The 20,525-nt window shown below is 43.9% G+C and overlaps 1 protein-coding gene and 1 pseudogene across 1 annotated transcript in view; one reads left to right on the top strand and one right to left on the bottom strand.

Moving 5' to 3' along the window:
* Positions 1–3,119: 3,119 nt before the first annotated feature.
* LOC134911318 (cysteinyl leukotriene receptor 2-like) overlaps positions 3,120–20,525 on the top strand; it is a 33,127-nt gene continuing 15,721 nt past the window's right edge. Inside the window, exons 1-2 of the mRNA XM_063919580.1 lie at positions 3,120–3,221; positions 7,149–7,200. The gene's annotated coding sequence lies outside the window, so the exon portion shown is untranslated. The remainder of the gene's footprint in view (positions 3,222–7,148; positions 7,201–20,525) is intronic.
* Positions 18,799–18,917, bottom strand: LOC134912042 (5S ribosomal RNA; annotated as a pseudogene).

Raw genomic sequence — 20,525 nt, 5'->3', positions numbered from 1 at the left:
ACCAGTCAGCCCAGGGCTGGAATTCCTCGGAAAGTGGGGCCCCCAAAAAATCAAAATGGGGTCCCCCCTCCCGAGCAACAACCAGCACTGGGCTGATAGCCCAGTGCTATGCCCCGCACCCCTGGTGGCGGTGGGTGCGGGGTTCATTGTATGCTAATACTGTTCTTTACAGGTGGCCTACAGATCCCAGCAAGCCTGCCCCAGCACGCTGGCACTTGGAGAACCACAAGTGCCAGCATGCCCGGACATAAATGACCCACTGGCACCTGTAGTCCACCTGCAAAGAATAGTAATATTGTTCTTTACAGGTGGCCTACAGGTCCCAGCAAGCCTGCCCCAGCATGCTGGCACTTGGAGAACAACAAGTGCCAGCATGCCCGGACATAAAGGGCCCGCTGGCACCTGTAATCCACCTGTAAAGAAAATATTTAAAAAAAAACACTACACATTCTTTAAAAAAACCTTTATTAAACTGGGTCTTCACCTGGGGGCGGCGGCCTTTAAGCTCTGTTGAGTGGCCGCCGCCTTCCCAGGGCTTCCGGCATCTTCACCTGGGGGGGCGCCACCTCTCCAGGGCTTCTGGCGTCTTCCTCCGGCGTCTTCACCTGGTGGGCGGCGGCTGCTAAGCTCTTTTGCATAGCCGCCGCCCATCCAGGACTTCCAGCGTCTTCACCTGGTGGGCGGCGGCTGCTAAGCTCTTTTGCATAGCCGCCGCCCATCCAGGACTTCCAGCGTCTTCACCTGGTGGGCGGCGACTGCTAAGCTCTTTTGCATAGCCGCCGCCCATCCAGGACTTCCACGATGTCTTCATCTTCAGGAGCTCCTCTCTGCTCCTCCTCCGCCGTCGGACTGACAGCCGCTGCCTCGCGCTGACTTATATAAGTCAGCGGGAGGGGGCGGGGCGATGACGCGGCGAGCCATGATTGGCTCGCGGCGGCCATCTTGAATTTCAAAAATGACGCTGAGGCGCCATTTTTGAAATGGGTACCGCTTCCGCTGCCAAACTCTGCACAGTGCACAATGGGCCTGAATGCCGCGTCCCGCCGCCGCCTGCATCTCTGCCGCCATCACCTCCGCCACCCCGGCCCGCCGCATCCCGCATCTCCGCCGCCCGCACCTCCGCCGCCTACACAGTGATTGACAGCGGATCCAGTGACGGATCCGCTGGCCAATCACTGTGGCCTCACTCACAGGGACGTGCTTTCATAGGTTGAAAGCACGTCCCTGTAGGAAAGCGGCACCTCTAATGGTGCCGCTTTCCCATGTTATTTCAATGGGCTTTTCCTGCCCATTGCTAGGCCCCGCCCGCGCCCGCCCCTCGCTCCCATATCTTTTCCCAATCACTATGGGAGGCACCACGATCGGTGCCTCCCAAACTGATTAGGAACACTTTAATGATGAGCAAAATAATGAAGAAGATACTTATGTGTCATAAGTATCTTCTTTGTATTATTTTACTCATTAATGACAGGGGAGGCACTGCCTCCCCTGCCTCCCCTGACTGCACGTCCCTGAGCTGTACTCACAGTTATGTTTACACACAGAGTTGGACTGTCCCAGTGGGACAAAGGGGAAACCCCCGTGGGCCCTTCTGTCTGTGTCCCCACCCCTTCCTCTAGGGATCAGGTTACAGGTTGTGCACTTGAATTATACATTATGCATATGTTATATTATACTGCACAGGACTTTAGTGTATTTTTTACAGTGCATTGCTGTTATTAATTTGGTACATAGGGGGTAATTCCAAGTTGATCGCAGCAGGAATTTTGTTAGCAGTTGGGCAAAACCATGTGCACTGCAGGGGAGGCAGATATAAGATGTGCAGAAAGAGTTAGATTTGGGTGGGTTATTTTGTTTCTGTGCAGGGTAAATACTGGCTGCTTTATTTTACACTGCAAATTAGATTGCAGATTGAACACACCCCACCCAAATCTAACTCTCTCTGCACATGTTAAATCTGCCTCCCCTGCAGTGCACATGGGCCCTCATTCCGAGTTGATCGGTCGCAAGGCAAATTTAGCAGAGTTACACACGCTAAGCCGCCGCCTACTGGGAGTGTATCTTAGCATCTTAAAATTGCGACCGATGTATTCGCAATATTGCGATCACAAACTACTTAGCAGTTTTAGAGTAGCTCCAGACTTACTCTGCCTGTGCGATCAGTTCAGTGCTTGTCGTTCCTGGTTTGACGTCACAAACACACCCAGCGTTCGCCCAACCACTCCCCCGTTTCTCCGGCCACTCCTGCGTTTTTTCCGGAAACGGTAGCGTTTTCAGCCACACGCCCATAAAACGCCGTGTTTCCGCCCAGTAACACCCATTTCCTGTCAATCACATTACGTTCGCCGGAGCGATGAGAAAGCCGTGAGTAAAAATACTTTCTTCATAGCAAAGATACTTGGCGCAGTCGCAGTGCGAATATTGCGCATGCGCACTAAGCGGAATTTCACTGCGATGCGATGAAAAATACCGAGCGAACGACTCGGAATGAGGGCCATGGTTTTGCCCAACTGCTAACAAAATTCCTGCTGCGATCAACTTGGAATTACCCCCATTATCATGCATGCACTAGCAGTATTTAGAGAAAAAAAGAAATTTGAAAGCGCTGACACACTGTATAATATGAACAAAGAATTAATTAATTTATTTCCATTTTTTAATAATATAAAAATATCATTTAAAAAAGCTTTTAATCAACAATATAATAAAATTCACATTTACCCTCCCCATGTATACCATACGGGTATCTCACTCTTTCTTTTTCCTAATCTCCAGGGACTGCTCCAATCATTTACTACTTTAATAACTTTTTATTTTTATCCAAACAGTCTCTGCAGAGCAGAAAATTTGATTACTCTACTAGAGAGTTGCAACAAAATGTATCTTATTTATTTATACAGTTATACACAGTTGAAACAGTTTATTTTCTCTAGTATACTCTAAAATAGCATGGCAATGTCCATAGTCAAGTAGTTCATGCTATATAATCAACAGAACACTGTCTTTAGTCCCTTTTTTAATTAGACCTAATTAGTGGACTCAGCTGGAATGTGTTGAATTTCACAGAAACATATGTGTTTTCCTTCCACAGCATGTATTTAAGTCCTCTTATTCCGTTGTGAGAAGCAGTCATTTGCATATACAGCGCTGAATTATATACATGGCCATGTAGATGTTTAAAGAAATAGAGTAACTTTACCCCGTTTGCCGTCTGTGGGCAGGTGAGTTGATCGGTGTCACTCCCAGCTCTGGTAGCTGAATTTCGTTTTTATGAGCCTTATTCTGAGGTTCTGATCCCGTTCCACACAGGCTTAATGGGGATTTGTAAAAGCAAGGAGGGTCCGTGTGGCTGCTGCTGATAGTCACAATACACGTTTCTCCGCTTCCTATCACCCTCGGCGGCTTCCTCAGTTAGTGAATAGGTTTAATGACCCAGTGCTGCTTTTTATTTTGAATGTTCGAGGGGTGCGCACGCGCTCACCCGCTGCATGTCAAGCCTCCTTTCCAGTGACGGCTATCTCGTATATGGCTTTAATACCTCTTTCAAGTTTATAGCCATCACCTGAGTCCATTTTCAAATCGTCTCAATCCATAATACATATCAAATTTTATCTATCAACCTCATATGGACCTATTGCCAGTTATTATTTGTATTTTCTATATAACACAGTGACAAGATGGCAGCTTGCATGTGCAGTAGTAGGTTTGGTGGCCATATTGATTAGGAATGTAGCCTCCCTGTAGGAACCAATATGGAGTACGTGCAGTAGCACTCTCCTGCTCCAACAATATCACATTGTAATATTTGTCCCTGAAGCCTGTTTACAATATCAGGATTCACTGTAAACCTCCAACAATATGTTTATACTGTATATATTTTTCTGGCATCAAGTTAATGATAATAGCCCCCATAGTCTGGATATTAGTGTGTTTACAAGATTTGTCTTGTGTCAGACATTTGACTCTACCCTGGTTAGTGACCATAACCTACATACAGACATACTTGCCTAATTTTGAAAACACCAAAATATTGTGAATCTCCGCACTAGACCCCTTCTTGGTTTGAAGCAGTCCAACATCATTTGCTGCAATAGATAGGAGGTTTTTGAGATGGTCTGCAACCAACTGCCATGTTTAATGTTTAAAGGTTGTGTTAGCCAGAGCTTACAATTACCAGTAGGGGGTTGGTGGTGCTCCCCATAGTCAGATGAGCAAGTATTTAGAAATTTAGAGGCAACAAGACTCTTTTGTGGGGGGCACTCATTATAGAAATTGAAAGATATATATGTGTGCACATTTATCAATACTCAATTATGCAAGATTAAGATCATCAAATTTTATTAAGTATTCTTTAAAAATAAGGGAAAAGAATTATAGAATCAGTTGGAGTCCTTCACATGGCAGTATTTAAATATTTAATCTTACAGTATATACAGTAATTGGTAGTAGTTTTTTTTGTTGTTCATGCCCAATAAAATTGTTAGAACCTTATTTGGTTCTGGTATTTTCATTCATTACAGTTCAAATGCACAAATGCCTAAACAGACCCTGGACCCAAAAAATAATGAAGGAATTATTCCTAAACAAAAATATGTCTTTCAGTGCTTACATAACCTGATGTCTATAGTATAGTGCCAATTAGTATAGTGCCAATAGTATTGATACTCTGCAAGTTGTCTGTATTGCTTGTTAATGCACATCACACTAAGATAAGACAGCAGGATTTAGTTGTAACAATAACCTTTATGCCCTTCCAGGTATGTACCATACAGCGAGACAGTTACACTGATAATCACTTTAAGTGGTTACCCAACAGAGCTCTTTAGTTAATTGTAGAATAGCAAGATACAGTATAAGATCTTATTCAGAGATGGATGCAGATCGTTGCATACGCAGAAAGATCTGTGTCCATCTCCTCACATGCTGGGGGCCGCCCGGCACAAGGGAAGGCCATCCAGCAAGTGTAGCGATGCTTCCTGATGAGTCCACAATTACATTGGGAATGCGTTGAATTAAGGTTGACCCCTGGCAGCTCAGGGGGTTTGAATGACCCCCATAGTACAAGTACAAACACTACAATTAGTTTGTGCTCATATGTTTAACCATTTTGCAAATTATACTCATGCTATTAATATTATCAAGTTGTATATCTGGATATACAGTAACATTGTTTCTTAAAGCCGAACAACAGTTATCAAGCAATAATAAAATAGATATATCAGTGTGTACATGTATTCTGTATTACCACAATAATTGAACACATATGGAATGCTTCATGCAGGGGCATTTTTAAGAGAAGAGGTGGGCCGTCTGCTCCCCTCCCCCTCCCCCCTCCCCTCCCCCCCTCCCCTCCACGGCGCCATAGGCTCTGGCATTTTGCACTTATGATAGAAATGCCAATGCTTCCATGGGATGGTTTTACAATGTGCAACTACATATAAGGGAAAAGCAATAAAGGATAGACCAGTGTGTCCATGTTGCTACTATTTCTACTGTCACATCGTCATGGTTTTAAGTAACGCTGCCAAATAAACCAGCGGACAGTGGATGAGAGAATGGCGGAGAATGGCGGATGATCACCTGGCTGAAAAAATAGGAAGACCAGTCGGTCTGCTTTCCCTTTTAGAGCGTATCATGTACCTTAATATCACCTGGACATTGCAAGGGGCCAATAGGCAATCAGAGATGAGAGAGGGCTTGAACGAAGAGGTTACCGCTATACACAGAATTACAGAGGTTAAGGACATTGGAGAGAGAGCATTCTGAGTGAGACGGGTCCGTAGTACCCTGTGCGCACAGCAGCATTACACAGAGGATAACGCGGTTCACCCACAGGGCTTGATCACATCACTGCCATGGCAGAAGGACTAATTTATGTATTATTTATTTAACTAAGAAATCTCATTCACCTGATGTTTGATATCAGCATAATGTTATGCCCAGTGTCTAGCTTGTTGTGTCTGCACACTAGGCTCCTGATGCAGGGCCGAAACTAGGATTTTCGTCACCCGGGGCAAGGAAGTAATTTGGCGCCCTCCCCCCCCAAAAAAAAAAAACACAAAACAAAAACAAAAGTACCCTATCATACTAAAATTCTCAGAGCATCAAAAATTTGGAAAAATGGGATACTACTGGACAATATTACCCTATGTGCCTCAAATGCCCTATGTGTTACATGCCCCACGAGCGTGTTCAACTACATGCTCCTCTGTGTGTCCCCATACATTGCACTATATCATAACACTTCATCACTACACTACATTCCCCTATCCACTGCACTACATCACTATACTACATCTCCTACATGCTGAACTACATCACTACACTACATGCCCCTATCCACTGCACTTTATGCTACACTACATCACTACGCTACATCCCCTTATATGCTACACCACATTGGTGCACTACATGCCCCTATATACTGCAATACATTACTACACTACATAACCTATATGGTACACTACATCACTGTACCACACCCCCCTATAAGCTACACCAAATCCCCACATCTGGGAGGCAAAGCGGAGTTTGAGACTGCTAACTGCTAGCACAGTGCGCTTCTACAGCTTGTACAGTGCACCGCACGCTAGTTGCAGCACTGCATGGCAAAAAAGAACGTTTAAGACAGAAGCCGACATAGGAGAGATCCCAGGTACTGGAGCTCACCCGCACAGCATTGGAGCCATCTGCGGGCAGACAGGTGGGTCGAATACATTGCTCCGGGAGCTGTCTACTGTCTCACTGGAGCAGCACAGCACTGCTGGTAAAAAAAAAATGAAAAAATCCTGCTCCTCCGTAACTCCTTGCCGCGCCCCCCCCCCCCCCCCCGCACCCCCCCCCCCCCTCAAATCCTGCACCCAGGGCGCATGCCCCCTTGGGGGGGCGCCGCCCCCCCCCCCTAGTTACGGCCCTGCCTGATGCACAGCTATAAACAGACCCAAATATCTATATTACATTATATTACGTTGGGGGGGGGGGAGAGCTGAGTTGAATTATGCTGCTAACTAACCACTGTGGTACAATAGGAATAATCTGGCAGTGATAAAAATTGTAAAATGCTACTGACAGTGATTATCGTCATCCTCCACATTGTTGGAAATAATTGTATTTCTGCTGCTAACTCATATATGTTTTGTTTTTCGCAGCCAAGACATTCAATATTATATTGCAAGAACAGTTTTGGAAAAAGCGAGGAATGTAAGTAAGAAAATAATTCTGCATCATGTGAACAGACTTATGTTCAAACAGTGTGACTAATGCATGATTACTTCACCATGTACACATATATAACCTGGCTAATCCCATAAGGTCATACAGTATTTTCTAGTTCCCACCATATTTTCAGTGACCCTCTAACTGCTGTCTCCCATAATGATCCCCAGCCAGGAACAATCTTCTTGTCTCTGAATATCATCTATTGGTAAATAAATAATTCAGTTCTGTGGGTCTTATTTATTAACCTTTGTAAAGACATAAATCCTGTAAAAATGGTATTATGGCAAAAATTAAGTAATATTTATTAAGCTATAACATGAGAGATCATAGACTTTTCCACCATTTACCCACATTTTACTGGGTTGGGTCCGCCAGTTTTGTGACCCTATTCGGAATACTGGAATTGGCATTCTACTGCAAGGATCTCGACCATCGGGATCCTGACCGCATCCCATTTTAGTAACTACTGCCTTCCCTATATAGGAGCTACGATATGATGGTACAGTATTTAAAAAGCTCAGAGAACAGAGAACATTGGGGGTCATTCCGAGTTGATCGCTCACTAGCTACTTTTAGCAGCCATGCAAACGCATAGTCGCCACCAACCGTGGAGTGTATTTTCGCTTTACGGAAGTACGAACGCTTGTACAGCAGAGCGGCTGCAAAATAATTTTGTGTAAAACAAGACCAGCCCTGTAGTTACTCTTCATGTGCGTTGATTCTAACGATGGAGGGACGGCTTTTGTCGTCACACACCCGTCCAGCATTCGCCCAGCCACGCCTGCGTTTTCCCCGACACGCCTGCATTTTTCTAAGCACTCCCTTAAAACGGTCGGTTGCTGCCCAGAAACGCCCAGTTTATGTCAATCTTCCTGCGTTCTGCAGTACGACTGAAAGCTTAGCTAGAACCTGTGCAAAACCACAAAGGACTTTGTACCCGTACGTCGCACTTGCACATTGCGGTGCATACGCATATGTAGAAATGCAGATTTTTAGCTTGATAGCTGTGCTGCGAACAACGGCAGCTAGCGATCAACTCGGAATGACCCCCATTATCTTTTGAGTCTTGTCTCTGTTAGCTACTGCCAGTCAAAGATAAGGGATAGATTAACCCTCTATTTCTTATGGGCAAAATTCCGCCTTAGATGAATCTCCAGGTCCCTCCCTATTATGCTGAGCTCCTCCTGATCCTCATTGCGGGTTATCTGCCATCGGGCAACAAAGCCGTGATCAAACCTGGTAGTATAATGCTAGTGAGAGCTTTCACTGTACTATTTTCTGTTCACGAGACAGCCTCCTGTCACCACAAATTCTGGTGATATGAATTGAAAATTAACAGGACATTTAGAAATATTTGTTAAACAGCCGCCTATGTTGGTTATTCCGAGTTGATCGCAGCCAGCAACTTTTTGCTGCTGCTGTGATCAACTAGTCCATGGTATCCGTTTGATAGATAGACCGTGTCTAGTTAGACAGTCAATAGATAGACACCATATGTTAGACAGACATTAGGTCGACATGGTAAAAAGGTTGACAGGGTCAAAAGGTCGATAGGGTCAAAAGGTCGACATGAAAAAAGGTCGACAGGTCAAAAGGTCGACATGAAAATGGTCAACATAAAAAAGATAGACATTTTTTTTTATGTTTTTGGACTATTTCATACTTTATCCGTGTCAGCATAGAGTTGGTTATAAACCTTGTGGCGAGCGCAGTGAGCCACCGTGCCCGAATCGTGGCAAGCGAAGCGAGCCCCGCGAGGGTATGCCTTTCTACATTTGGGGGTCCCAGATGACAAAACTATCCACACAAACCACAAATGTCAACCATTTTCATGTCGACCTTTTGACCCTATCAACCTTTTGGCCTGTTGACCTTTTTTCATGTCGACCTTTTGACCCTGTCGACCTTTTGACCCTGTCGACCTAATGTCTGTCTAACATATGGTGTCTATCTATTGACTGTCTAACTAGACACTATCTATCTTTTATACCGGAACCCTAGTCCACACCTATGGGGGAGTGTATTTTAGCTTACCAGGGCTGCGATCGCTTGTGCAGTCCTGCTAAGCTAAAAAAATTTCAAGCAGATCAAGACCAGCCCTATACCTACTTACCCTGTGCGACGATCTCAGTGATGCTGGGGCCGGCTTTGGCGTTAGACATCCACCTTCCGTTCTCCTGGACATGCCAGCGTCTTCTTCTCCACTCCCCGAAAACGGCAGGAACGGTCCGGAGATGCCCAGGAACGCCTTCTTTCTGTCAATCTTCTTGCGGTAGTCTCTGCGACCGCTTTCTTCGTTGCCCGCGACGTAACCCGGCTACCCCTGTAGTGATGCAGTTCCCTAACACAGACATCAAAGTTATTCAGCTAATATTTTGTCACCATCATTTTAAACATTTCCAGTTTCTCTTAAAATATGGCTTGGATTAGGCTGATTTACTCTATAACTTAAACAAATCATTGTTAAATATTTTAATACCACAGAAGTGCAACTGGAATTGTCCTGAAAGTGTCCCATTAAATAACTCTCTTGATATGCCCAACTTCACTGATTGGTTGGTAAACCACTGCATCCCCAGATGTTGCATCAATGGCCCGTAAATACATGCCCTTGTAGTAACATACTTTATAGTAGGAGTGTAAAGGTACAAAAAAGCACTTTGACCGCGGTTTTTCAATTTCTTGGTTTGTAAATTGCCTGTCTTATTTCAGATATATTCATGTTTACTTCCTGAAATATTTATATTTATGAATACTAGGCTTAATGTTTGTGTGACCCCTAAATCAAACGTACATTTAAGATTGTGTGTCTGGTATGTTCAAATCATTGGAACTAATCTGTTATAATATGAGGTCACTATTTTGGTATGCGAAAGCAATAATCTTTCATTGGTTACCTCTCAGATTACTAATTTGCTCTTAGCACTTGACTCACAATTTTAAAATGAACAACGTTACAGTTTTTTCAAATGTGATTATTGATCCCCCTCAAATAAAATGTACATAGCTGCATGCCCATCTGTATTATTGAACAGGTACAGAAGTTCTAAACAAATTTGTGTTTAGAACTTCCCCTGGAAAAACATCATAAAATCCAAATATTACCATTTTAGGATGATCTAATGATTAAATTACTTTTTTTTTATTAAGATACTGCTAGATCCAACTTTATTAATAATGTGGTTGCATTACAACTGACTTTATTACTCATTACTGTAGCACACTGGAATATTGTTTCACCATTGCTAAAAATGCACTTTCCTATATGAAGTGCTGGAGATGTGACATTAAAATATAATGCATACAGTAAACTGTATTTCCACTAAATTGTATTTGATTTTATTCCATAAATTGTATTTGAATCTAATTTCAAATTCTTCTCCATAAAATGAAAGTGACAATTATTAAGTTGGCTTAATATTAGGTGCACCAGCAGTTGCCACATTCATGCCTCACAGATCATCAGTGCAAGACCATCATTATGCTACATATGAGGTTGAGGAAGAAGATGCAGATAAGTCTACATGCATACAGGGTTGCAATGCTCATTTGAACTTAGAGTACAGAGGTAGAGTAATTGAGAAACAATAGAGCCAGTGGGAGTTGTATCAGCTGGGGCTATATTGAAGAGGTGGAATTTGACAAAGACATTGTAAAACTGAAGGTCGCGATGAGGTCAGATGAGGTAGGGAGTTCCATAAGTTGGGAGAAACACTGGAGAAGTGTTGGAAGTGGGTGTCAGAGGTGATTATCAGAGAGAAAGTGAGTTGTTAGCAGCAATTCCAAAAGGGAGTGAGGGAGAAGATTTACGAGAGGGAAGAGTTCCTGAGATCTTTTAAGAATTTGATAAGATTCTTGAATTAGATTCTTTAGATTATTGGACACCATGTGTATAGATTTTCTGAGCAGTTCAGTGAATTTGTATAAAGCAAAAAAGATCGGTCTTGATGTGGAATTTAATATGGAATAATATTGGAAATCTGTCTGATAGGAAGGCCAGATAGAAGGATGCAATGATAAAAAGGATATGAATTTTATTACTATCCAAACTGGGCTAGTGAAATATTCTGGCAATGGTTTGATAGAGGAGGCAACATCACAGAGTGATATGTAGAAGTGTTATTGTGAAATTGTGACCTTAAAGAAGTGGCTAATGCTGAAAGAGACTCACACTGAGGAGAAAGTAAAGAATAAAATAATAATGGAGTGGGAATAGAGTGGTATAGCGGAATGCTCATAAGAACATTGGGAGGAGAGAAGATGAGAACATGCTGAGCTTTAAGCTACATTAGGACATCCAAATGTTGATAGAGTTGGACAAACTAAATAAAAGTGAAAGTGTGTAGGGGGGCAGTGGTGTAAGTATGCAGGTACGCTCAGGAACAGAGTATCCTTAAGAATTTGGCAGCAGGTATTCAGTACCACCCACTTGCTATTGTAATATGGACACTACTATATATGTCTATTATTATGGGGCATTACTATATATTTCTATTGTAATGTGGGACACTCCTTTATATGTCTATTATTATGGGGCATTGCTATATATTTCTATTGTAATGTGGGACACTACTATATATGTCTATTATTATGGGGCATTGCTATATATTTCTATTGTAATGTGGGACACTACTATATATGTCTATTATTATGGGGCATTGCTATATATTTCTATTGTAATGTGGGACACTACTATATATGTCTATTATTATGGGGCATTGCTATATATTTCTATTGTAATGTGGGACACTGCTATATATGTCTATTATTATGGGGCATTGCTATATATTTCTATTGTAAAAGGGGACACTACTATATACTGTATGTCTATTATTAAGGGGCATTACTATATATTTGTATTGTAATGTGGACACGGGAGGCAGTCAACTGACCACCGGTTGGGATCCTGGTGGTCAGGATACTGACGCCAGAATCCTGACACTGGCTAGAATACTGGCGTTCAGAGTCCCGACCGCAGGCTAGTTCCCCCACTTGGGTGGTGGTCAACGCCACCACCTGAGGGGGAATAGAACTGGTTGCTACCGGGCCTGAAGCATGGCGAGCATAGTGAGCCCACGAGGGGACACGCTGTGCTCGCCGCTGGGATCCCGGCTGTTGGGTTCCCAGCGGCGGTCTTCTTACCGTCGGGATCCCGACCACCAGGATCTCATACTGATCCCATGGACACTACTATATGGGGGAGATTCAAATGTTTGAAAAGTCAGTTGGGAGTCTGTTTTTACCTATCTAATAGACAGGAAAAAACAGACACCCAACCGACTTTTCAAACATTTGAATTCCACCCTATATGTCTATTATTATGAGGCATTACTATATATTTCTATAGTAATGTGGGACACTACTATATATTTCTATTATTATGGGGCATTACTATATATTTATATTGTAATGTGGACACTACTATATATTTCTACTATACCAGTGGCCCTACTACAGTATATATTCCTTTTATAATGGGGGCATTACTATGTATTTTTATTACATTGGGGGCATTACAATATATTTCTATTATTCTGGGGACATTACAATATACTTCTATTATACTGGAGCAGTACTATATATTTCAAGCCTTGCCTCCGGAGTGCATAGAAAAAGGACTGTGCTGTGTGGCCACACACCTAGTGTAATGTAGCCACTACCCCTAGTGTCATGTGGTCATGCCCCCTCATGACACGTGACCACACCCATTTTCATCACACTCAGTACCACTAAGAAAATATTTCTACTTGCACCACTGAGGGGGTATATCAAGGAGCGATAGGTAGATTTGGGTGTAATCTACATAGAAGTGGTAGTTTAGGAAAAAGATGCAAGATCCTTCTCGGAGAGGGACCATGGTTTACTGGCTAGTGACTAGTGTAGTCCTTGTTTACCCCTTGACACGTTTCCCCGCCTCCACAAAGTCTCAATGGCTTCCTCAGAAGGGTTCACAAATACATCTATGTGACTGCAACAACCCCAGCTCTCTGCATCTGAGAGCAGCTGCCATCACTGTCATCACTATCTACACCAGCCCATCCTTGTTTCAAGAGATCAAGATACTGGATGGATCTCTGTGTACACACAGCTTTTAAAAGGACACATCTCTGTGTACTTGACACACCAATAGCAAACTATTCTACATGTAAACGTTCCATTACAGCCCATTGAAAGCCAGTAAAACCTATACAGTTGCAAGTGAGAAGTGACTGAGAGGTATTCATCTCAAGTAAAAATCAGCCTCTGTTCTCCAGTGAGCTCTGGGTAGATGCTAGAATCAAGTTGGAGAAAGGACTTCTGATGCCAGGGGGAGGAGCCATGGCACAAAGGGGAGGAGACAGGCCAGCGGGATAGTTCTTCTATCCACGCCACCAACTACTATCTTTAGTAGCCCGAAGTGTGGCGAGTGAAGCAAGGCCGCGAGGGTATATTTCGGGTACCCTGTTCGGACATGGCTTCTCCCCAGCGGTGCAAGTGTGCGGGTACGGGTGGGTACGGCGTACCCTTAAGAATTTAGCAGTGGATACGCCGTACCCACACCGACGGGCCACCGCTCCTCGCCACTCCCTCCCTCTGCTGCTCACCACCGCTCCCGCTGATGTGAGGGGAGGAGAGCGCAGCCTGCGCCTCTCCTGCCCCTCTGTGTCTTCTTCAATTCAGTGCCGCCCAAGAGCCAATCAGAGCTCGCGGACCGGCAGCCAAGGCTGCCGGGCCGTGAGCTTTGATTGACTCATGCATTGGGGCTGAATTGAACTGACACCCGCACCGCCGCCGGAGACTAAGGGGAAGGAGAGGCACAGGCTGCACTCTCCTCCTCTCACACATACAGAACAGCACAGCAGCAGCAGCAGCGGTGAGCATCAGGGGAGGGGGGGGGCTTCATGTATACCTGGCACTGGGGGCATATCTGGCACTGGGGGGGGTATGTATACCTGGCAGTGGGAGCATATCTGGCACTGGGGGCATATCTGGCACTAGGGGGACATGTATACCTGGCAGTGGGAGCATATCTGGCACTGGGGGCATATCTGGCACTGGGGGGACATGTGTACCTGGCACTGGGGGCATATCTGGCACTGCGGGATATCTGGCACTGGGGGCATATCTGGCACTGAGGGGAAATGTATACCTGGCAATGAGAGCATATCTGGCACTGGGGGGACATGTGTATCTGGCACTGGGGGGACATGTGTATCTGGCACTGGGGGATATCTGGCACTGGGGGCATATCTGGCACTGGGGGGACATGTGTATCTGGCACTGGGGGATATCTGTATACCTGGCAATGAGAGCATATCTGGCACTGGGGGGGACATGTGTATCTGGCACTGGGGGATATCTGGCACTGGGGGCATATCTGGCACTGGGGGGACATGTGTATCTGGCACTGCGGGATATCTGTATACCTGGCAATGAGAGCATATCTGGCACTGGGGGGACATGTGTATCTGGCACTGGGGGATATCTGGCACTGGGGGCATATCTGGCACTGGGGGGACATGTGTATCTGGCACTCGGGGATATCTGTATACCTGGCAATGAGAGCATATCTGGCACTGGGGGGACATGTGTATCTGGCACTGGGGGATATCTGGCACTGGGGGCATATCTGGCACTGGGGGGACATGTGTACCTGGCACTGGGGGCATATCTGGCACTGAGGGGAAATGTATACCTGGCAATGAGAGCATATCTGGCACTGGGGGGACATGTGTATCTGGCATTGGGGGCATATCTGGCACTGGGGGGACATGTGTATCTGCCACTGGGGGCATATCTGGCACTGGGGGGACATGTGTATCTGGCACTGGGGGCTATCTGACACTAAGGGCATATCTGGCACTGGGGGGACTTGTGTATCTGGCACTGGGGGCATTTCTGTATCTGGCACTGAGGGCATATCTAGCACTGTGGGGGCATTTGTGTATCTGGCACTGGGGGGCAATGTATATCTGACACAGTGGGGGCATTTGTGTATCTGGCACTGTGGGGCAATGTGTATCTGGCACTATGAGGCAATGTATATCTGGCACTCTGCGGGGCATTTGTGTATCTGGCACAGTGAGGCAATGTGTATCTGGCACTGTGGGGCAATGTATATCTGGCATTGTGGGGCAATGTATATCTGGCACTGTGGGGCAACGTGTATCTGGCACTATTGGGGTAATATTTGTATCTGCCCCTCCCCCCATATGTATACCATGCCCAATTTTCATTGGCCACACCCCATGTGGCATTTGGCCACACCCATTTTTTGGCGCGCACGCCTTAGGCGCGCACACACAGTACCTGTAAGACATTTTTTCTACTTGCACCACTGCTTCTCCCCATGGTGATGTGGCTCCTCCCTCTGGTGACATCAGGGGTCTTTTCCCCAACTTGATTTTAGCCATAACCGTGAGCTCTGGTCCTGGTCCCAGCTCCCGCACAACCACTCCCCACCTCCAACTGGGGGACTGGGAAAATGGCGTGGCACCATTTCCCCAGTGATTCCCAGTGATTTCTGCAGCGCTGCTGTTGTGCCGCGGGACTCCTGAGGGTAAGTATTAATAATAATGGGTGCAGTGTGTGCCATGTGGGCCCCCCTCGATCCCGGGGGCCTGTGTGCACTGCACACACTGCACCCATTATAAATAGGCCAGTGTTCTTAGGCATACTGATTGACCCTTTTTCAAACCAGAGCATGTTTGGTAGATTTGGCAACTGAATTTAAAAGAGCAATAATATTAATACAAAACGAGGTTCATTTTGTATTTAATATAATTGCCCCTTTAAACCTAGCAGCTAAAACTGGTGAAGATGCTGCGGGTTTGAAAAGCACTTTACGTATATAAATTATACCCAAAGGGGTCTATTTACTAAGCCTTGGATGGAGATAAAGTCGCTGGAGATAAAGCACCAGTCAACCGGCTCCTAACTGCCAAGTCACAGGCTGTGTTTGAAAAAATGACAGGAGCTGATTGGCTGGTACTTTGGGGGTAATTCAGAGTTGGTCGCAGCAGCAAATTTGTTAGCAGTTGGGCAAAACCATGTGCACTGCGGGGGGGAATGAGGGGGGCAGATATAACATGTGCAGAGAGAGTTAGATTTGGGTGGGTATTGTTTCTGTGCAGGGTAAATACTGGCTGCTTTATTTATATACTGCAATTTAGATTTCAGTTTGAACACACTCCACCCAAATCTAACTCTCTCTGCGCATGTTATATCTGCCCCCCCCCCCCTTCCCTGCAGTGCACATGGCTTTGCCCATCTGCTATCAAATTTGCTGCTGCAATCTCAACTTTGAATTACCCCCCTTATCTCCAGCAACTTTATCTCCATCCAGGGCTTAGTAAATAGACCCCAAATTTCCTTAAACAGATGTGGATGGCTCACACACGCAGTTAATAACCCGGCTGTTAGGATCCCGGCGTTCAGGATCCCGACGCTGGAATCAAGACAGCCATGGAAATACCGGCGGACGGAATCCCGACCCAAGCCCCGTATTCCCACGCCGAGGGGGAATATAATAGCAAAGCTCGCCACCAGGCCCGAAGCGTGGTGAGCGCAGAGAGCCCATGAGGGGGGGACTTGCTGCGCTCGCCATTGGGGTTCTGGCTGTCGTGATTCCAGTGTTGGTCTCCTGACTGGTGGGATCCTGACAGCCGGCATTTCATACCTGGTCCTCACATACAGTAGGCTATTGCTAAATAACCTATTTCATGCTATACAGTCCTACTGTATTTTGGGAACACAAACAAAACATATATTTAAAAAATTCTATTTCTATTAATATTTTAGTTTTTCCCCAGTTTATCATTAGTTATTAGTTACCCAAGATTACTTGTTTTGTATTTCCTGCTATTTACAGTATTTTGGTATTATAGGGAGGGAATTCTATAAGTGGTGCAGCCTAAAAAGTTCTGTAATTGGAAATGGAAGCAAGTACCGTAATGAGTACAGATGTGAGAACCAGATCTTGGGCAGAAAATAGATAAAGTTGAGACATATTGAACAAAATATGGGTTTATGAAATACTATCTCTGCCAACTGCTAAAAATAAAAGGCAGTTCAGTTGGAAGGTTAATAGTGACTGAGAAGTTGGTGTAGGAAGGAGTGTTGAGGGTATATGATGTACTGGACCGATTTGTTTTGGGGCTACAAGCAAGGGCGTAGCTACCATAGGTGTAGGCAGTGCAGCTGCTGTGGGGCACAGAGCTGAGAGAAGCCCACCTTCCCTGTCACAGTTACATGTGTTATATACATTTTTCCTCATTGGGTGGTACATAGGGGTCCTTTAAATATTTTTTCTTGGGGCCTGCAATATATCTAGGTATGACCCTAGATCTGCTTATTGTAGTGTGGTATAAAATGAACTTTTTAATGTTATTAAATATGAATCAGGGTACTGTAATGAGGCACAATATTAACACTATATATCATAATATAAATTGGAGGTACTGTGCGGCATAATGTGTACTGGCAGCTCTGAAATGTGACATAGGGTGAACTTAAGCACTACTAAGATTCATAAAAGAAACTTGGGCACTACTATGGGGCATAACATTAAATAAGGCTCTACTAAGGTTCAGAAAATGAACTAGGGCACTATTATAGGGCATAGAATCAACAACTGCTGCAGAGAAGTGTCTCTCTAGTAGCATTGGGACAGAGCCCCTTCAAAATGTTGCTATTGGCCGACAAAGTTCTGGCTACGAGCTCTGCAATAAGGATTGGTTGCAACTCAAGAGAAAGTGTGCAGTTGTGCCATAGCATAGGGATAGATGGTTAGATAGCTGGAGGAGATTTCAAACAAGAAAACCGAGGATGGTAGAGATAGGAGAAGTGTGCTATATAGTAAACAGTCAAAAGAGGTAAAACAGGGCTTTGGGTAGGGTTTAAAAGAAAATTCAATTAAATATATAAAATGTACGGTAACAAATTAGATGAGTCTTTAGAAACAAAGAAGCATTTAATGATGTTGAAAGAAAATGATGTGTAACTGAGATTTGAAGGTCACGACTGGTCAATGAATTGGGAAGAATACAGTTAAAAGGGGGTTTGTTTATCCAAATCCAGGAAACAGGACCTAGAACCAAAGTATTATTCTCCATCCAAATTTTGGAATTTGAGACAGTAAAGAGAAAAGAAGACTCTTTTGTGGGCGCACTCTTAACTTTAAATAATTAGTAATTAGTCAAAATTAGATTAAAATTCAAATTTATTAATGCAACAAAATTAAGATAATAAGTGGTTCGTAAAGAGAATAATGGTCAAAAGGATAATAATATATACAAGTAGCACAAAGTGCTGATACAAGATATGAACTGATTTCCGGCTGACGGAAGAGATTCTGAATAATTATAAAATAATTAGATTATAAGCGGTACGTTCTACTAATAAACAAAACACAATTTGATGTTCCCTGTCAGAATATAATGGATACAAATGATATTAGTTATTAATATACATGATATGGTTATTACAAATAATAATGTAATCTGGATGCTGGTTATTCTGATAGGTAGTATAAGGGTGGAAAGTCAGATGGCAGTGTGAATCTTCTGTCAGTGTTAGACACTGTATGCGCTGTACCAATGAGCTCTACTACACTGAGTATTCCTCAATGGTCACCCGCTTGAGTACTGACCCAGCCCAACACTGATTAGCTTCCGAGATCAGACGGCTTCGGGCGTTTCCAGTGTGGTATGATAGTAGAGGGAATAAGCAATGATTGGAAGCTCTGGAATCACTGATGAGAGTTCACGAATTCACATAGTTATTCAGGACAGATGTCAGAGATAGGAGAAATCAGATGGATCTGCTGCCAATGTTAGACAGGGACGTTGCCCTGAATCAATGGTGAGAGTCCATGAAATAAAGAAAAGAGAGAAATAAGGATGATGCTGGCTAGAATATAATCAAATGTTGTCTAAGTATAGGATGTCTCAAATACGACAAAAGACCACATTTTTGAAAAAGATACCAATGCAACCAGCAGAGTATATAAAGTATCCAACTTAGGGATGTAAATGAAAGGAAACAGAAACAAATGACAAGGCAACTGTAACCAAATTATAATAGTGTATGCGGGTCTATTGGGGTTTTGATTAAATCACTGCCAATATCATAATACTTGTAAAATGACTGGAACATTGGGATATAAAGAACAATGCATGTAACTGATATTAATGTGGCTGAAAAATGCTAGAAAAATAGCTTATTGTCTGAAATGCTGAGAATATACCTCATGCAAACAAAAAGAATGAGGAATTGTTCATACAAATGGGTGCGATCCACTGTCTAGTCAGTGCGGACCACTGACTGCCAATTTACACCATATAAACAAATGTGTAGGTGAAAAAAGAGAAAAAAAAGGACTGATATTACCCGCGCTGGGTTAAGGGGTGGAATACCCCTTATATTGTCCTGTAGACCGTCTTATTTGTATGGGTGCCGCTGGCTTTCTGGATCCCCTGGTGTCTCGGTACGTTATGGAGTAAATATGCACCGCCGGCCTGGTAGTAACCCCCGCGGGTAGGGGAAGCCGTCCGCTGCTTCCAGTAGTTCAAATGCCGGGGCGGTCAAAAGAGGCACATAGCACAGGCAGGTGTGAGCGTCCGGCGGGTGCTGGAAGCCGTACGCTGCTTCCAGTAGTTCAGAGACGGGGAGGTTAGAAGAAGCGCACGGCACAGGCGGGTATGAACGTCCGTGACTCTGGTCAGCCGAAAAGAAGAAAGGGTGATGTCGGAAGACGCGTTTCACCCGTCCACCGGGCTTGATCACTTCCTGTTGTGGTCAGGATCCCAGCTGTGTTTTAAAGAGCAAATTCATCAGGATCATCCAATCAAACGGGCGTGTGTGTGTCCTATTAATTCGCTGCTGGGATCATAAGGTTCTAATCCTCCGGATAAATTGCAGATTACACTGAATCAATTGTTGATTAGCCGGAGAAGCCATGGTTCATATGAAAAAATAAAAGAAACAGAGGGATTTTAAAACACAACCAATTAGTAATATTGTTTTATAACTATAGTTTGTAAATAATAATAGCCAAAAAACTGCAAATCTCAGTTTGGATATGGTGATGAAAGATAAAGTATTTGTCACTGCAAATATATAAATGAATAAATAAATAAATGATTGAGTAAAGCGACATAATGAAAATGAAAAAATTGATGAATGAAATGAAAAAAATGAAAGAAATTAAAATATGAAAAAAATGATTAAAAAATGTAAAAAATGTGTGTGAAGGACACTGATTGCTAAATTAATGAGCCTATTAGACAGATAATTACAAAAAATGTCTATTACCTATTATCTGCCTG

Source organism: Pseudophryne corroboree, chromosome 4, assembly GCF_028390025.1.
Source record: "Pseudophryne corroboree isolate aPseCor3 chromosome 4, aPseCor3.hap2, whole genome shotgun sequence".
Taxonomy (NCBI): domain Eukaryota; kingdom Metazoa; phylum Chordata; class Amphibia; order Anura; family Myobatrachidae; genus Pseudophryne; species Pseudophryne corroboree.
This window is presented reverse-complemented; position numbering and strand designations above follow the sequence as displayed.